General features: G+C 36.2%; 1 long non-coding RNA gene across 1 annotated transcript; it reads left to right on the top strand.

Annotated features, from left to right (window-relative positions):
- The first annotated feature begins 1099 nt into the window (after positions 1-1099).
- On the top strand, positions 1100-12050 carry LOC122422219. The gene is made up of 3 exons (XR_006263750.1): positions 1100-1249; positions 9221-9223; positions 12040-12050. It is a non-coding gene; the product is annotated as an uncharacterized LOC122422219 (long non-coding RNA).
- Positions 12051-19773: the final 7723 nt, after the last annotated feature.

The raw sequence follows: 19773 nt of genomic DNA, 5'->3' as shown, positions 1-19773 counted from the left end.
TATAAATGGCAAAAAGAATAATAAAACATATATCAAGTACTTCAAAAAAAACTGAGAATGACAGAATTAAACAGAAACTTTAGAAACATATCTAAATATAGATGTTTTATATATATATAATATATATATATATAGGGGTGAGAAATGGCATTGCAAATCAGGATAAAAAGATGCACTCATCAATAAATGACACTGGAAAAGCAAGTGTCCCTTATCAAACACACACCAAAAAAAGGTTACTTACTCATGGCATATTTAAAATCCATTTAGAAGGAGCAATGACCTGAATATTTCAAAGTAAAAAGAAGTGTCTATAAACTTTCTTTTTTCTAATATTAGAGTAGGGAATAATGTGTGAGTTGAGAAAATGGAAACACAAAAGAGAAGATAAAGGACTAATAAATGTATTTCTGCTCTTTATACCCTCTCCATATCAAATTTCCTCTCAGTTCTTCAAATTCACACTCATATTCCAACTTCTGGTTGTCCTAATCTCATTGCCCAGAATGTCCATCTAAGTCTTGTCTCCAGCCTTTATCTCAGTCAACTCCAACTCATCCTTCGGACATTGGTCCAAATGCCCCATTTCCTAAAGAAAGTCTTACTTGGCATCCCAACCTAAAAGTCATATAATTCCCCCTATCACCAGGTTGTGAATTCCTAGGATCTTTCTTTGTTAATGTTCATCACTGTTCATCTTAATAATTACATGCTTATTTGTGTGGTTGTTTGCTGGAGGCTGCCGGCAAACGAACTGGTCGAGAACGCAATTACCAGAGTACCTAGGAAAAGAAGACTCAGAAAGATGGGGTTGAGAGGGACGGAGTCTACTTGTGTCTGACTCTGCCAACTTTATTGAAGAATAGCACGCCTATATATATGCTAACAGGAGTTACTAAGAATAGATCGAGGGTTTGCATACGTGCAGAGCTACAGATGTTTTAAATTCCCACACTCAAGATCAGTAGAGCATTAATTACCCTAGCGCCCAACATGATTAAGATCAATAGAACATTAGATAGAAAACAGGCTTCATCAATAGAACATTATCTAGATGGAAAACAGGTTTCGAGCATGATGAGTTTATCAGTACCAGAAAAACAGGCAAAAGGTCACCGGTGTGTTTTTTCCCTGAAGGAGACAAATGCCAGTCTATACTTTTAACAAGAAGGGGTGGCAGGACAAAGAGAGATCCTCTGTTCTCTCTTAGGGCGGTAAGGGGCCTGTTCGTTCAGGCCAGCTCCCTGCAGTTGTTCAATTAACAGCTGGCTTCATGCACTATTTCGGCCCAATGCTTAGCTTATTGATATGTCTCTAAAACCAAAAAGAATGCATAGGACTAATAAAGGCATCCCCAAAATAATTGCAGAATGAACAATAAAAGAAACTAGTATCAGTGGAAAGGTGAGTAGAGGAGTGGAAGAGTCTCTTGTATAAAATGTGTAGAACAGGGAGAGTGAGCCTGTTAGCTAGACAGAGTTTTCTTTGACATAATTATAAAAGAGACACACTATCATCTTTGTCATATCCAGTTGGTTAGAAGCAACTCACAGGCCCTTACGTGTTTCAGGGAGGGAATTACAGATAACTATGGATACTGGTCTTAAGGAATATGCTGTTGTTCAGTCGCTCGTTTGTGTCCAACTCTTTGTGACCCCATGGATTGCGGCATGCCAGGCTTCCCTTTCCTTCACCATCTCCTGGAGTTTGCTCAAACTCATGTGCATTGAGTAAGAATCACGGGGGACACCTTAAAATCTGTCTGCTACAGTATTTTTTTAAGTTCTCTGATTTTAATCTTTCATATATGGTAAATGTTGTGCTGAAGGTCTCCATCACAGTCTGCTCTTTTCAATAAATATAGCAATTATAGGATACCAGTATTTAGTAGTACTGTTATCATACTTTGAACAGCACAGTAAGGTAAGCAGCAGCAGTAACTGCAGCAGTCTAACTATTTCATTTTTGAGGAAATAGAAGCACAGAGCAATTATCTATAATCAAGATCACACAGTCTGTAAGTAACAGAGCTAGACTCTTAACACTGGTTTTCTAATAGCCATCCACATCTACAATTTGCCACTTTACCTCACTGGGAAATACAGTGACAAAGATTGGCTTCTTCAATCACAGCAAAATACATTTCACCCCAGGAAACAAAGAAAACCACTCGTGGCCTCCAAAATTTAATGTATCTTTTTACCTCTGATTGGAGGAAATTAATGACATTTTATTCCAGCCATACAGATAAAAGAGAGCATAATTATTTTCTTAGTATTTGGATGTATTACCCTTTTCTATTCCATGCACTCCCACCCTACTCATAGCTTTTCTTAGCTAGCTGTGTTATATCTCCCTCTCACAAGGAGTTGAATGAATTCTCTTCCCCTCAAGATGCCATGAAAAAAAAAATCTGTATCCATAACTGACTTAGAGCCTAATGATCCAGCTCTCCTCTTTCCACTGTATACTCATGATGTTTAAGGGAGTAGACAGCCTTTCTTTTGAAGAGTGAAATTCTCTATTTCACTCTTAATAAATACATACTCATAAATAAAATAAATAAATACAAACTCATAAATAAAATACAAACATATTTTAAGCCACTTTACACAGGCTTCCTCATACACACACACACACACAAACACACACACCGACAAATAATGATCTCTGTGCAAATAACCACATTTTACTCAACATGAAAAAGCACATGAATTTTTGTTTGATATTCAGAGTCAGTCATTTGACCTTTAATTTCCATAGGGTATCTCCTCTGCAGTCATTTGACATTTCTGGCATTTATCCTTCTTTCTTTGATATGTCCTGGTTGGAATGTTTGTCAGATTCTTTTGTGCTGCCTTCAGCCGCTTTACTGGAGCAATGAACTGCATGGAGATCTATTTTGGAGAGCACAGAGCATGGAGGAGTTGAGCTTATGGGAAAAGAAGGCAAGTTTATGAAAACATTTTGATATATTTGAGGATGTGAACAGAGCTGATAGAGACAGTGTGAGCAGTAAAAGTGTCAATAGGAGAAAAGGGAAAGACAGAACAAAATACAAAGGCTTTACTAAAACTGTACTGTGTCCATTTCAAAATTTTGCTCAAGAAAATTAAAAAGTAATATATTTAAACAATATGGTTCTGAAAACAGTTGGAAATCTCGATAACTTTTTAGAATTCCAAAAGGTCAATGGGATTTTAGAGTGGAGGGCTATTTTTAAGATTATTATCTTTCTTCAAAGTAATCATAATTCACACTCATCTGAAGGACACAAATTGAATTTATTTCTTACCTGGACAAGGAAGAATTACCAGCAAAAGCAGTTTTCTTGTGCTAAACAAAGAAAGAAGCAAGACTGTTACAGGGTTGGGGAGAAGTGTGGACTTTATGTTAAATATAAATGGAGCACAATTTTGATTAGATATTAACAAAGGGAAAGAATTCCAAGTATAAGTTAACATCAAGTTTACCTTCCATCAATGAATGAGTGAATAAGTGAAAGTCGCTCAGTCGTGTCAGACTCTGTGACTCCATAGACTAACCCGCCAGGTTCCTCTATCCATGGAATTCTCCATGCAAGAATACTAGAGTGGGTTGCCATACCTTTCTCCAGGGAATCTTCCCAACCCAGAGATCAAACCCAGGTCTCCCACATTGCAGGAGGATTCTTTAACATCTGAGCCACCAGGGAAGCAGTTTAAAGGAAGCTACAATATTAAAATAAATGTGCAAAACTAGGTTGCTGTGTTTGCTATGAAAACCCTGAGCTCAGAAGTAAATCAGGACTGGAGATGCAGAGAGCTAGAATAAAACTAAAGATGGATGGGAGGACAAAGTGATCTACAAGGCTCAGATTATCTAGATCATCATAGAATATTCCATTCTTGGATTTGAAAAGATCAATACTCTTAAGTTGAAGTTTTAAGGAAAAATTTATCTCATAGCTCACATTTCTTACATTACAAACGAAATGGGATCACAGAGAGTCAAGGAGGTTAAACATTGAGAAAAAAGCCATTAAAAAAATAATAACAACATCTAAAAACTACCAAAAAGGGAAAAGAAAAAGTAAGTTTATTTTTTTGATGAAGAAATGAGTTTCAAGTTGACATCACATACGAAAGCCAGTCCAAGACAAAAAAATCATATCTAATTTAATGATATATCTAAGAATTGATCATTTAAAGCTGTAAAAATTACAGAAGTCCTGATTGAAGTATGAAAGAATTGGAAGTAATAATAAAAAAATTTTAGCATATATTTCATAGATTTTTTTTGGAAATATAGTCTTTTTGGAGAGCAAACTGATAATATATGTTTCAATTAAAAATATCAGATCTCTTCCACAGAATTATAAGTACATACACATTATGATATTTGCTGCAGAAGATCTACTGCAATATCTTCTGGACAGTTACATAATATTAGCAGTTAAGCATATACTCATCAACTGTAGAATGGTTGGACAAATTGAGGTTCAGCAATATCATTAAATAAAACCAGTTAGTTTTGTATCAGTTGATTTAAGATGTGTGACTGAAGGCAGAAATCAAGGAAGCAGTGTATGTAATGTAACCTCACATAGTATAAAATGACCAAAATTTTCTATGATTTTTATGATAGGGAACTAGAGAAGGCTATGAAAGATTTTATAAGAGATTATTAACTTAGGAGTTTGGGAGAAAGCTCAAAGAAATGAAAATCTTTAAAATTTACAAAATAGATTATAGCCATAAAATAGATGATAATATGAGGTGGTATACATGTACATCCATAGGCAATCTATGAAATATGAACCTTTAAAAATATTATTGGGGTTTATACCAGAGTCGTACCACCCCTGGTAGCTCAGCTGGTAAAGAATATGCCTGCAATGTAGGAGACCCCAGTTCGATTCCTGGATTGGGAAGATCCCCTTGAGAAGGGATAAGTTATCCATTCCAGTGTTCTTGGGTTTCCCTGGTGCTCATTCAGTAAACAACCTGCATGCAATGCGGGAGACCTGGGTTCAGTCTCTGGGTTGGGAAGATCCCCTGGAGGAGGGCATGACAACCCACTCCAGTATTCTTATGTGGAGAATCCCCATGGATAGAGGAGCCTGGCAGATTACAGATCATGGGATCGCAAAGAGTCAGACATCACTGAGCTACTAAGCACAGAACATACCAGAGTGGTATAATGTGTTTTGGAGTCTGTATACTGTCATCCTGCTTGTTTAACTTATATGCAGAGTACATTATGCAAAATGCAAGGTTGAATGAAGCACAAGCAGGAATCAAGATTGCTGGGAGAAATATTAATAACCTCAGATAAGTATATGACACCACATTTATGGTAGAAAGTAAAGAGGAACTAAAGAATCTCTTGATAAAAGTGAGAGAGGACAGTGAAAAAGCTGGCTTAAAACTCAACATTCAGAAAACTAAGATCATGGCATCACTTCATGGCAAATAGATGGGGAAACAATGGAAACAGTAGCATACTTTATTTTCTTGGGCTCCAAGATCACTGCAGATGGTGACTGCAGCCATGAAATTAAAAGACCCTTGCTCCTTGGAAGAAAAGCTATGACCAACAGAGACAGCATATTAAAAAGCAGAGACATTACTTTGCCAACAAAGGTCCATATAGTCAAAGCTAACATTTTTCCAGTAGTCATGTACGGATGTGAGAGTTGGACCATAAAGAAAGCTGAGCACCAAAGAATTGATGCTTTCGAACTGCGGTGTTGGAGAAGACTCTCGAGAGTCCCTTGGACTGCAAGGAGATCAAACCAGTCCATCCTAAACGAAATCAGTCCTGAATATTCATTGCAAGGACTGAGGCTGATGCGAAGCTCCAACACTTTGGTCACCTGATGCTAAGAACTGACTCATTTGAAAAGACCGTGATGCTGGGAAAGATTGAAGGCAGGAGGAGAAGGGGATGACAGAGGATGAGATGGACAATTCAATAGACATGTATTTGAGCAAGCTCCCGGAGTTGGTGATGGACAGGGAAGCCTGGCGTGCTACAGTCCATGGGGTTGCAAACAGTCAGACATGACTGAACAACTGAACAGAACTGAACTGATATTTTCTTATTTTTTAAATATTATTTAAATGTTTCACCATGAGAATGACAAAGAGATGAAAGAAATGGTAGTTGTATAAAACCAATAGAATTTTTATAACCCACAATTGTAGTTTAGAAAAATATACAGACTTAAGAGATACCAAGTCTTAAGGGGCACTTAACCTTTAATGAGACAAAATTTCTTCCCACAAGTAGAAACACTTTTAAATGTCATGTCTTTATTTACCATACAAACTCTTTGCCTTTCGGGTTTTCATCTCCTATTACTGGCAGAGAGGAAACCTGTCTTTTTCAGGGCTGCAGGTTAGTGACCAGATCAGCAGGAAGGCTGCCTGTAACTGTATACATTTCCAGACTTTTTGGTCTTCCACCTCAGTCTACACTTCTGAGATCAAACACCCATGGATGAGAGAGTTTTCTATTTTTCATGAATTATTAATTTCCTTTTCAGAGAAGTCTGACAGCTCTCAAAATGATACATACTCACAGAAACCTATAGTTTTCTTTTCCTTTTTTTATATCTTCAAAATTAAATCCCTTGAAGGCTAAAGTTAAACTCTTGTCCTAACCTACCAATAACAAAAAATAAAGGATATAACGTTTAAAATATATAACCCAAGTAATATATAACTGACACATTCATCTTCCGTGTTATTTTCTCTTATCTCATGGGGATATTACTATTTCACAAGCTATGGGCAGTTGACATACCTAAATATATAGCTGCATGCATGCTAAGCTACTTCAGTTTTGTCCAACTCTTTGTGACCTTATGAACTGTAGGCTGCCAGGCTCTCTCTCCATGAGATTCTCCAGGCAAGAATACTGGAGTGGGTTTCCATGACCTCCTCCAAAAGATATTCCCAACCCAGGGATTGAACCCATGTCTCTTAGGTCTCCTGCATTAGCATGTGGGTTCTTGACCACTAGTGCCACCTGGGAAGCCCAAATATATAGTTAGTGCAAAATAAATTATTTCACTTTATTATAAAAATTAAGCTCTTTGTAATCTAAGCTATTGAACTGAGACAAAAAATAATATTTTAGTGTATTTGCCTTGCTTAAATATTAGATTATTCTCAGTTTAGAGGTTTGCTTTCTTTAAGCATAGGGAAAAAATTTTTTTTCCTCTTGACAAGTCAGACTTCATAAAACAAAGCAACTTTTAATTTATCGGAAACAGATTATTATTATCCTGATTTAGTATCAAAGTAATTAATGGTAACAACAATGCATAATATCCAGCTAATAAATGTTATGCCTTATAAGGCACAGAGCAGTAAAACCTAACATGTTCCAAAGTTAAAGGAGACAAAGGAATGAAGGCCAATATGGAAAAATTTACTACTGCAATTATATGAAGTGACATGGATACGACTCCTGTCTCCCCTCCCTTACCTCAAAGACAAAGTAATTGCTGCCAATTTGCATCTTTTCTTTTTTAATTCTGTAAACCTCCCTTTTATAGAAAATATAAATATAATCAAAGAAGATAAGTATATGTGTCACAAATAGTTTGGGTTGCTTACTGAGGATCCTGTTTTTCTATTTAAAAATATATAAACTATAGAGACATTTCAACCCTGTTGATTATTTAAAGCATAGGAGTACTATTACTATATTAGAACAACTTCTTAGATTCCTGCTATATAAGCCTGAATTACAGAATAGCCAAAATCAAACCTCAATTTGATTCAAACTTTATACACTTTCAGCCATTTTAAAATATAACTGAGACATCTTTTGCATAAATGTCACTAAAGTGGTTCTGTCTCTCCATAAAACACAACAACATACACATGTGCACACACTCACACACACTGTTCTGTTCTACAACCCCTGTGGTTCCCAGCACACTTACCCCTCAAATATTCAATGCCATTAAAACTCTACCAAAGTTAGAACAGTCTGATCTGAATTACTCCCTATGGCCCCTAAAGCCCCAGCAAGCATTCAGTTTACTTTAGATTTCCTAGAAAGTCCTTCATCACATATCCTCCAATCTAGAGATTTTTGTTCCTTCTTTTTCCCTCCATTCCATATTATTTTGCACAAACTATTTTGCTACTTGTGTTATAAATATTTGCTTACATTGAGTTCATCCTTTGAAGAAAGGTTCCCCATATTATCTATTTATCCTCAGTATCTAAATTCAAGAACACCTTTCATATAAAGTCAATAAATATTTGCTGCATTTCGTTGAAGTCTAATATCTGAATTCACACAGAAGAGAAGAACAATAACAAAGGCTTTCAGTGCTCATCTTTCCCTCATTAGTGAAATTTCCTAATATGTAGAATGTGCACTTTCCAATATTTCTTTACAATGGTATCTGGTGCTCTTTCCTCTCTTAGTGATGTGTCTATTAACGCAGGGAATAATTTAGATGAGTTTAAAGTGTCTTGAGTATCATTTACCAAGTATAGCTTTAAGCAGAATGAACACTTTTCCAAAGGAACTACTTTAAAAAATTCTCTAGAGTAAATCAAGGAGGGTCCCTTAGTCCTTTATCTGACAGAATGACAGATTCCACTGAACCCATCACTGTTTTTAAGTGGGAAATTATTTGTTTCTCAATCATCTAAGTCCTAAAGCTAAAGATACTTGGACTGAAATTAGTTTACAAAAATGCTAGACTTTCCTTGTGATTTTTGGTACAATGGTTAGCATCAACTGTCATGCATACATTGAACATATAATTTAAGAGGTCTTAAAGAATAGCGACTTCTCTGGACTTTTGAAACAATCTTTCTACCTATTTTGGAATCCCCCTCCTCCTCCCCCCAAAAAGTTTAATAAAGAACAAAATGCCTTTAAGAATAGGCACATTGAATTTAGGACTGATTTAAGGGTAACACATTTACCCAATGAATGTTTAATGAGACTCTATTATGTGCTAGGCACCATGTTATATGGCAATACAAATTTAAATAGGACTTTATCTGCACCCTCATGGAGCTTAGGCACAAGGAAGAAGGGACAGACCATAAGCCAATGCAATCCTAAAGGAAATCAACCCTGAATACTCATTGGGAGGACTGATGCTGAAGCTGAAGTGCCCATACTTTGGCCAACTGATCCAAAGAGCCAACTCATTAGAAAAGACCCTGATGCTGGAAAAGACTGAGAGCAAGAAGAGAAGAGGGTAAAAGAGGATGAGATGGTGGGATGGCATCATCAACTCAATGGGCATGAGTTCAAGCAAACTCCAGGAGATAGTGAAGGACAGGGAAGCCTGGAGTGTTGCAGTCCATGGGGGTCACAAAGAGTCAGACACAACTGAGTGACTACACAACAACAAGAGTTGTGTAATATAATTTAAAATAAAAATCACTGCTTTGTAGCACTGATTAAAAGAGTTAGTGAGTGGCTGATGGGGAGTAGTGTTTTCAATAAATTGCTCAGGGAATTCTCTGAAGATGGAGTATTCCAAGAGAGAATGGAATTTAAATTTCAGATGCAAGAGGAGAAGCCAGCTAAGGAGGTTAGGTTATAGAAACTTGTGGGAAAGAAATAAGGAAATCAAAAGTTACTTGATGAAAGTAAAGCTTTTTAAGGCTTTTAATTATCTCAGTGTCTTAATCTTAACTATTAACAAACAGCCAAGAATCATCAGCTGTTTGATAGGAGTCTCCAATTAAGAGAAAAATGTGAAACAGAAAAAGGGAGGAAATAGAGAACATTCAGATAAAAGCAGAAGTAGGAGTCCTCAAAAAAATCAGTTGGCATTCTTACAGGTTAGATATTGCATCTAACATTATATACAAGAATCTTAGCACTATTTGGTTTATAAACTATAAGCATGTATTATATTATCAAAGAATCAAGAAATCCCTTTATATAATATATCAATAAGCAGATAGTCTTGACTTGTTAACAATTTTTGATGATAAATTGTGACAAAAGAAGAGAAAACAATAAGAAATAAAACAAAATGGTTCTGAATAATTTTTTGATAAAAGGATTTCTCTCATTTATAGACTAAAGTACTGTGACTCTAAGTACCAGTAAAAGCAATACATACTGCCATAAAAGTAATAAAGTCAGAGGTAGAGTGGGTTTCCTGAAGGTCAGAACTGCTGTCGCCTTGAATGTGCCTTCCTCTCTGTGATTCTTTCCTCTCCTGGCTGTTTCCTTCATGTGAAAAATGATTGATTTTCTGTGTCAACATTTTGTATTTACAGAATCCAAAGGAAAAGAGTCCTAGAGACTCTCTCATAAAAATGTAAAGGTAAGAATACCTTTCTCAAAATCTCCAGCAAATCTCTAAGGATGACTCAGTCACTCAATGGGTGAGAAGCTCTTTACTAAGCTAATGCCTTGGAAGGGGGCTGGAACTTGCCTTGAGAATCCCATAGACCGGACCAAGGATCCTGGCAGACTACAGTCCACAGGACTGCAAAGAATCAGACACGACTGAAGTGAGCAAGCACAGGACACACACACACTCTCCAGCTGGAGTTGAGTGTAGACCCGGGTTTCCCTGAGTCAGAAGGCTGTGTGGAGAGAGGTACTCCTAGGAGTAAGGGAAGCGGGGATGTCCATCTGAGTAAGGGAAAAGTCCATCTGGACCGTCAATTACAGTCTGCTCACTACCCTGAGACATTCTGTGTGCAAAGCATTTCAACCATTTCAAGTATGTGCTTCCATAGTCCTAGCCACAGAGTGGTTGCTTATAAAGTACTAGTTCAGTAATCAAATGGATAAATGGTAGACATAATAGGAAGGCTATATATAAGAACTTGCAAAATGATATTAGAAGACAAAAACATCCTGAAAATTTATATCTGAATTTAACTCAGTCTAATATACTGACATGTTTTCACTTATAGGACTGCATTCTATAAGATAGAATTCTTAAGCTCTTCTGCATGGGGCTCATTCTGCATGTGGCTCATTCTGCATGTGGCTCATTCTGCATGGGGAGGGAGACTACAGAATGGGAGAGTTTCTGCTGTTATCATTTCGTTTGACTTATTTAACCAACTATTTTATAATTCCAAATTAATGTGAGGTTTTATAAAGCTTGTAAACACTCTCTTAAATGACTCTCTAACTCTCAGAAATGGCAATTTTAAATTAAACAAGTTTTTTTTTTCTTTTCTTTCTTGTCTTTCTTTCTCTAAGTTGAGCTTTCTACATTACAAGACAGGATTAGCAAGAAGTCGACTTTCATTCAGATGGCTGGTTGTGTGAAATCCCTTTGTGCTTTATTTTTATTTCCAGTGTTTATATGACATTTAAGGCACCTTTGCTTTGTTGATAGATATTGAACACCAGTAATTGTACTACCTGAGCTAATTAGGCAACTAGAGCATGTTTACCATGCCTATCAATTTTCTGTTCAGCTGAATAGCTCAAAACCAGTTCATGAGGAAGACCCGTGTGAAATGCTTGCTTAATTGTGCATACAGGATTCTCTAAAGCTAACCAATGACCTCAATTAACAAACTGAGGTTAGCATTGTTCATTTCACTGTCCTTTGCAGCCTTCTACTTTCCCAAATCAAGCCTTTCTCTTTTAGAGAAACTTTAATGGGTTTGCACTAAGCAGAGAGAATTGTCAAACCATGGAGGAAATTATGAAGATTTGGGTTTAACCTAAACCTGAGTAGTGCCACAAAGAACAAAACACTTTTAGCATGCTATTTTTCTTTTCAGAGTGCTTTAAGAATATGTGAATAGAGAAAATAGAACTTTATGTCTTCGTATCATGGACAGTGGATGTACTAGGATGTTAAAATGCTAGGTATTATACAAAACTAATATACAGTGACAGGAATGTACTCCCTTTGCAAACTTTAAATAAGCTATGCCATTATCCTGCACATTAACTCCATAACTTAAAAAATATTTTGAATATAGGTTAGATATTTTCAGTGGTCGAAACCTATCATTAAAAAGAGAAGGGATGGCATTAACACCTTTAATCTGAGTAGACTTTTGTGGGAAAGTTAAAAAGATATATTCAGATTTGTTTTTTACTTTTCATGTAAAACCTAACTTTTAACTAAAGACAGAGAGTAGCATTACAGAAAGAGAGGAAAAAAAAGAGTTAAATCTCCCAGTTCTTGGGAAATTGGGCAGCTACATATAAAAGAATAAAATTTGAACATTTCCTCATACCATATACAGAAATAAACTCAAAATGGATTAAAGACCTAAATGTAATACGGGAGACCATAAAAATTCTAGAAGAGAACACAGGCAGAACACTCTGACATAAATTGTAGCAGTATCTATTCCTGAGGCAAAAGAAATAAAAGCAAAATTTTTTAAATGTGATCTAATTAAATTTAAAAGCTTTTGTACAACAAAGGAAACCATCTACAAAACCAAAAGACAACCTACTGAATGGGAGAAAATATCTGCAAATGATATGTCAGATAAAGCATTAATATCCAAAATATATAAACAACTCCTACAACCCTTATGGCAGAAAGTGAAGGAAAACTAAAGAGCCTCTTGATGAAAGTAAAAGAAGAGAGTGAAAAAGCTGGCTTAAAACTCAGCACTCAAAAAACAAAGATCATGGCATCCAGTCCCATCACTTCATGACAAATAGATGGGGAAACAGTGACATACTTTATTTTCTTGGGTTCCAAAATCACTGCAGATGGTGACTGCAGCCATGAAATTAAGGCACTTGCTCCTTGGAAGAAAAGCTATGACCAACCTAGACAGCACATTAAAAAGCAGAGACATTACTTTGCCAACAAAGGTCCAAACAGTCGTAGCTATCATTTTTCCAGTAGTCATGAATGGATGTGAGAATTAGATCATAAAGAAGGCTGAGCACTGAAGAATTGATGCTTTTGAACTGTGGTGTTGGAGAAGACTCTTGAGAGTCCCTTGGACTGCAAGGAGATCAAACCAGTCAATCCTAAAGGAAATCAATCCTGAATATTCATTGGGAGACTGATGTTGAAGTGGAAGCTCCAATATTTTGGCCACCTGATGCCAAGAACTGACTCCTTAGAAAAGACCCATGATGCTGGGAAAGATTGAAGGCAAGAGAAGAAGGGGGTGACCGAGGATGAGATGGTAGGATGGCATCACCGACTTAGACATGCATTTGACCAAGCTCTAGGAGATCATGAAAAACAAGGAAGCTTGGCGTGCTGCAGTCCATGGGGTCAAAAAGAGCCATGGACAACTGAGCTACTGAACAGTAACAACAACATACAACTCAACAAGAGAAACAAAAAAGACGATTTGATTCAAAAATGGGCAAGAAGACCTGAATAGACATTTTTCCAAAGACTTATAGACAGCTAATGGACACATGAAAAGCTCAACATCAATAATTATTAGAAAAATAAGAATCAAAACCAAAATGAGATTTCATCTCATGTCTGTTAGAAGAGCTAAAATCAAAAAGTCTTACCAGTCCCCTAAGGGGCAAGTAGGGTCTGTCTCCCCACTCCTTTTTTCATTTTTTCATACTTTTTTCCCTCCCTTTTCTCTCAAACAGAAACACACCCAGAGTCCTATTTTGAGATTTTTCCTCTCCTCCCCTTTCCTCTCTCTCTCACACACACACATACAACTATTCTGCTTCTCTCTGTGTGTGTCCCTCTCTGAGCTCCCCCATTCTCCCTCCCCCACCCCACTTATCTTCTCTGCGATCTGTGAGGATGCCAGCCCTGCCCAACTAGAGATGCCAAAAATGGGGACGTGCCTTCTTGACAGAGGACATGGGCCACATCCCCTGTGCCTCCCCACCCCCTTCCCCTACAGACTGTTTTATTACCACATAAGCAACTCATTTTAAACCAATAGACTCCCTCGGTGGGAAAAAATAAAAGTCTACAGATAACCATTGTTGGCAAGGATGTGGAGAAAAGGCACTCAAGTCCATTGTTGATGGTAATATAAATTTGTATAGTCACTGTTGAGAGCAGTGTGGAAGCCTCTCAAAAAACTAAAAATAGAATTAACTTATGACCCAGCAATCCCGGTTCTTGGCATATATTAAAAAATAATACCTCAATGAAAATGGCAGCATTATTTATAATAGCCAAGATGTGGAAGCACCCTAAGTGTCCCTCTGCAGATGGAGGTGCCGTCTGCATCTGCATGAAACTTCTCACCCAGCAGGGCAGGAGCGGGGCCTACACAATCGTCAGTGATCGTGCAGATCAGCGCCGCTCTATGAAGGAAAGGCAGTGTGGAGCCAACAAATCTCAACCCAGTCTGATACGAGCCCAGCAGTCCTACAAGTCCTTGGTGCAGATGCATGAAAAACCGGCTGGTGCACACCCCCGAAGGGATGTGCTAACCCTAGAGCTCCGTCTCCTCCCTCCTCCCCACGCTACACTGGACCAATCATCTGAATGCTGTGTTTGGATTGCATGCTGCCTCTGTGGTTCCCTCCCTCATTTTTCCTGGACATGATGGAAGCTCTGTCCCTCGTAGGACAACGGTGGCTGTTCTAAATGCTAAGGAAAAGAAAAGCAAACAAAATTGTTTCAAGTACTCAAAACTGACTTACAGGCCAACCAATCACCTGCCTGAAAATCTTGCTAGCAGAAAATTCTTATAAAAGAACATTTTCATCCTCCTTATATTGCTGGAAACTGAGTTGTGTGCAACCAAGACCCGTTACCCGTGCTGTGTGTTTGTGATTTATTTTCTCTTATTTCACGTACATTGCTTTGTTTTTTTTTTGGAGGGGGGCGGTTACAGTGTATGATGGATGTGAATGAAAAACAATACATCTTTGGGAAAACAATTACAGTTTGTTAATTTGAATACATATATAATTTGAATACACATTATTACATTGTGTGTGTGTCTGTGTGTGTATATGTATATGTATGTATATATATATATAAATAAACAGTGGAATATTACTCAGCTATAAAAAGAATGAAGTTCTGCCATTCACAACAATGTGGAGAGATTATTATGCCTAGTGAAATAAGTCCGAGACAGAAAAATACTGTATGTTACCACTTATATGTGGAATCTGAAAAGTAAAACCAAAGAATGTATACAACAAAACAGAAACAGACTCACAGATCTAGAAGACAAACTAGTGGTTACCAGTGGGGAGAAAAAGGGGAGGAAGAGCATGGTAACTGGGATTAAAGGGATTAAAAGACACAAACTACTATGTCAAAATAAATCTGATACAAAGATGCAATGTACAGCACAGGGAAAATAGCCAGTACTTTATACTAATTTTAAATGGAGCATAATCTATAAAAATGTTGAATTGCTGTGCTATACACCTGAAACTAATATAATATTATAAATATTTAACTAAAGATTAAACTAAATGGACCTTAATTAAAATAAAAAATGTGAATAAAGTCATAGGATCTAACATTTAAAAAGTTAAATCTAATAAAATCAGACTGCATGAATAAGTTATTTTTGTTTTTTTATTTTTTTCCATTTATTTTTATTAGTTGGAGGCTAATTACTTTACAATATTGTAGTGGTTTTTGCCATACATTGACATGAATCAGCCATGGATTTACATGTATTCCCCATCCTGATCCCCCCTCCCGCCTCCCTCCCCAGCCCATCCCTCAGGGTCTTCCCAGTGCACCAGCCCCGAGCACTTGTCTCATGCATCCAACCTGGGCTGGTGATCTGTTTCACCCTTGATAATATACATGTTTTTAAAAATTAAAAATATTGAGTACAAAATTGGTCTTTCATATGCACAACTAAGTATGTCATAAAATCCTCACAATGTTCTATAAACCCACACAGGGTTATTCAACTTCCACTGCAAGCTCTTTTCTACTCTTGTTATAATGAGGAGAAATTGTGATGCCTTGGATGCACTCTAGAGAAAAAGATTAAAATATTCCCCTATCATCTTTGCACTATAAAAACAAATGCAACTTCATTTTTATTACTTCTTCAAATATGCCAAGAAGGCTTAACAAAACAGTATAATTAAATTATGGTGAAATTATTTCATTTCTTTACAGAGAAACAAAATATTCTGTAGAATATTTTGAAAATCAACAAAAGGGAAATATACAGTCCTATATGTCTCTTCTGAGAAAAGAAACAGAGAGGTTTTTTTTTTTTTTAATATTTATCTCCATTGCTTTAAATATTTCTATTAATTTGAAACAGGAAGTTGAAAACAGCAGTCTTTGTGTTTTATCTAGGATATGATCATGCCAGTATTCATTAAAATTCTACTTTACTTGTTCTTGGCTGAGCACCAAAAAATTGATGGTTTTGAACTGTGGTGTTGGAAAAGACTCGTGAGAGTCCCTTGGACTGCAAGGAGATCAAACTAGTCAGTCCTATAGGAAATCAACCCTGAATAATCATTGGAAGGACTGATGCTGAAGCTGAGGTTCCAATACTTTGGCCACCTGATGCAAAGAGCCGACTAGTTAGAATGATTGAATGCAGGAGGAGAAAGGGACAATAGAGGATGAGATGGCTGGATGGCATCACTGACTCAATGGACATGAGTTTGAGCAACCTCCAGGAGATGGTGATGGACAGGGAAGCCTGGTGTGCTGCAGTCCATGGGGTTGCAAAGAGTCAGACATGACTGAGTGACTAAACAACAGCAAAATCCTCTACCTCAAATAATCTTTGTTGCACTTAATACCTCTAAAAGCTAGTTGACCGAACAGTGGCAAAGTAGAAAGCAATTTTACTCACTATTCACAACAGATCTTCCATACTTACTTCCCATTAGGAGGAGTATAATTTTAGAATATATGTTTTGGAGTCAAACAGACCCTGGCTTGAATTCAGTTTATTCTTGTATAATCTCATGTGTTCTTTTCCAAGTTTGAATTTCTTTATATCCTTAGGATAATTATAATAAAAAGTTTCTCCTCAGAGTTTTGATTTTTGAGATGGTGTTTCTTAGAGAAGTGCTTCTTTTATGCTATCCACGAACCAAATATTATCTATCATTTTTCTTTTATTGCTATCATCATCATTTTTATTAATTCAAAATGAATATTGAAGTTACCCTCCCTTTCCCAGGAGAACTCTAAATCACAAGAAATGAATGTGAAACCAATGGTGACTAAAAACCTGAGATGTGTAGCTATAGAGGTGTTTCTCAACCCCATGGGTACATCACTTAAGCAACTGTCTCCAAGGCAGAATAGTCTCATATTGTCAATCTTATACTCTTGTATAAAAATATACCATTTATAAAAAGAGTTCAAAAGCTATGAGTTTGTTCTAGTTCGTTCCTCCATGATAAAATAAACTTATATCTCAACTAATTTTACTCTTTTTTAAAATTTTATTTTAATTACTAAGTCTCTAGAACAGCAGATCTGTTTTTAAAATTTATTTTATGGGTTAGCTCCAAGAGATCTATGAGCTCCCTGAAGTCAAGGCAAACACTGGTAAGTATAGCTACTTACATCGCCTCCTAGAGACACACTTGTCTTTAGCTGGTTCTTTCTTCATTTTCACTAAAGCCAGAGCAATTTTTAAAAATGAAAATTGCATTGGTTCAATAATACCAGTACCTCTGATTGAGCAATATTAATATTCTCTTAATTTTAAGATAAATATCAAAATCCTGGATTTGAACTTGAAGGCTCTAAATGGTTTGAATTTTATCTACCAAAATAGTCACATTTGTCTCTTTCCACTTTCTAAAACACATCATCCCTCCCCCTATCACAGGACCTTAATACATGCTGGTCTTTCTGCCAAAATACTGACTCCTCTGATCATCAACACACTCTAATTCATTCTTCAGATATCACGACATCTTTTCAATCAAGAAATCTGTGGAATAAAGGCATAAATAAAGTCTGACACCATGCTGACAATAGTTTATTGTTTGGTTTAAACAGGAATTTTTAAATATTTTGTTGAAATTCTTAAAAATTGAGATTGTACTGAGATTTTAATCTTAGCATTTGATAATATCTTTCTTTAAACCAAGCCTATTATTATTCTCTTAATAATTTATCTTAAATATGTTCATTAATTTAATTAATTAAAACAAATATATAATTATGTTAATATTTCTTTACCTAGTTTGATAAAGATAAATAATTTTCAAAATGGCATGGAAAGGCAACTCTTCCTTGAAAACTAAAGAGATTCGTGTCTCTTAGTATTTTATATCAAAAATATATATTACAATTTATCTAGGTATAAACTTCAAACTTGATGTTAGATTTCCCACAATGCAAAAATATTACTAAAGAACAAATCAGAAAATTCACAGAACTATTAATATATAATGCTATAATACTTTTAAGAAACAGTAATTTAGTTGCTAAACTAAAAAAAATAATCTTGAGAGGCAAGTAAAATATATAGACTTACTAATTTATTCAAAAAACTTGATTAGAAAAAAGAATCTAAATGGGGAACAATAAGCAACATTGGTGCTATGCAATGATGCATATGAAAAATTGGCTTAGAACACTTGAGGGAAAAATAACACTTTAGCACCTGATGCAATTAAAATCTACTTATTTTACAAAATCTTATTTCTTATTGTTTTGCTTGATCAACTTTCTGCCTACCTTTTTCCCCTTAAGAAACAAAAAGCCCAGCTGAACATTTTAATACCAACATTAATAAAGTAAAATAAATAATTTCCTCTAAATGTTATTTCATTGTTGAGTGAATTCTTGTGTTGAGTGATTTCTATAGCTTTTGTAAGAGTTCCAATCGTGTAGCTTATGACTGTTCTAATCTTAAGGTCTTTTTAGATTTTTACATGATTAATCAGAAGACGAGATTCTTTCACCTCTTCCCATTGTTAATTGTGGATTGATATTTGAGAAAATGATAAAGTAATGATAAAGCTGAAAATAGAATATTTTGGACTTAAAATAAAGCATTCTTCTTTTAGTAACATGAAAAAAAAATAGCTTGTTGCTTTGATACAAATTTTGTATTTTATATTCTGATATCCTTAACTCAGGCCAAAATTTCACACTGCATTCCAAAAAGCAAACTTACATATCAGTCTTTAATAAAACAGTATAGAACAATAAAATGACTTCAAGACAGATACATCCACCAAGTGAGTTTTCTGCATTTTGAAGCATGTTGAGACTTAAGGCAATATTCTGCAACTTTACCTAACTAAGCTTTTTAAAAGTATAAATGTATTGATTAGTAATCAACTTTCAATTCTAATGGAGCAAAAACAAATTCTTGATAGAATTCCACTTCCAACCTTAAACTTAAACTATATAGGGCTAATGCAAAAATTATAGCAGGGCTTCTCGGGTGAGAAGCTGTAGTGGTAAAGAATCTTCCTGTCAACACAGGAGACTCAAGAGATACAGGTTCGATCCCTGGGTCAGAAAGACTCGCTGGAGAAGGAAAAGGCAGCCCACTCCAATATTCTTGCCTGGAAAATTTCACGGACAGAGGCAGGCTATATAGTTCATGGGGTCACAAAAAGTTAGACACGACTGAGCACATACACATACAATGCAAAATTATGCTCAAGTATGTTTCCTGCTGGGCTTCCCTGGTGATTCAGATGGTCAAGAATCCGCCTGCAGTGTGGGAGGACCTGGGTTGGGAAGGTCCTTTGGAGGAGGGCATGGCAACCCACTCCAGTATTCTTGCCTAGAGAATCCCCACATACAGAGGAGCCTGGCAAGCTGCAGTCCATTGAGTAGCAAAGAGCCGGACAATTCTGAGCGACTAAGCACAGAACAGCACACATTACCTGCTAGGGTATCAGAGTCATAAATTGTTTTAT

This window comes from Cervus canadensis, chromosome 19, assembly GCF_019320065.1.
Source record: "Cervus canadensis isolate Bull #8, Minnesota chromosome 19, ASM1932006v1, whole genome shotgun sequence".
In the NCBI taxonomy this organism is placed as follows: domain Eukaryota; kingdom Metazoa; phylum Chordata; class Mammalia; order Artiodactyla; family Cervidae; genus Cervus; species Cervus canadensis.
Note: the sequence above shows the minus strand (reverse complement) of the source record. Positions and strands in the feature narration are given on the sequence as shown.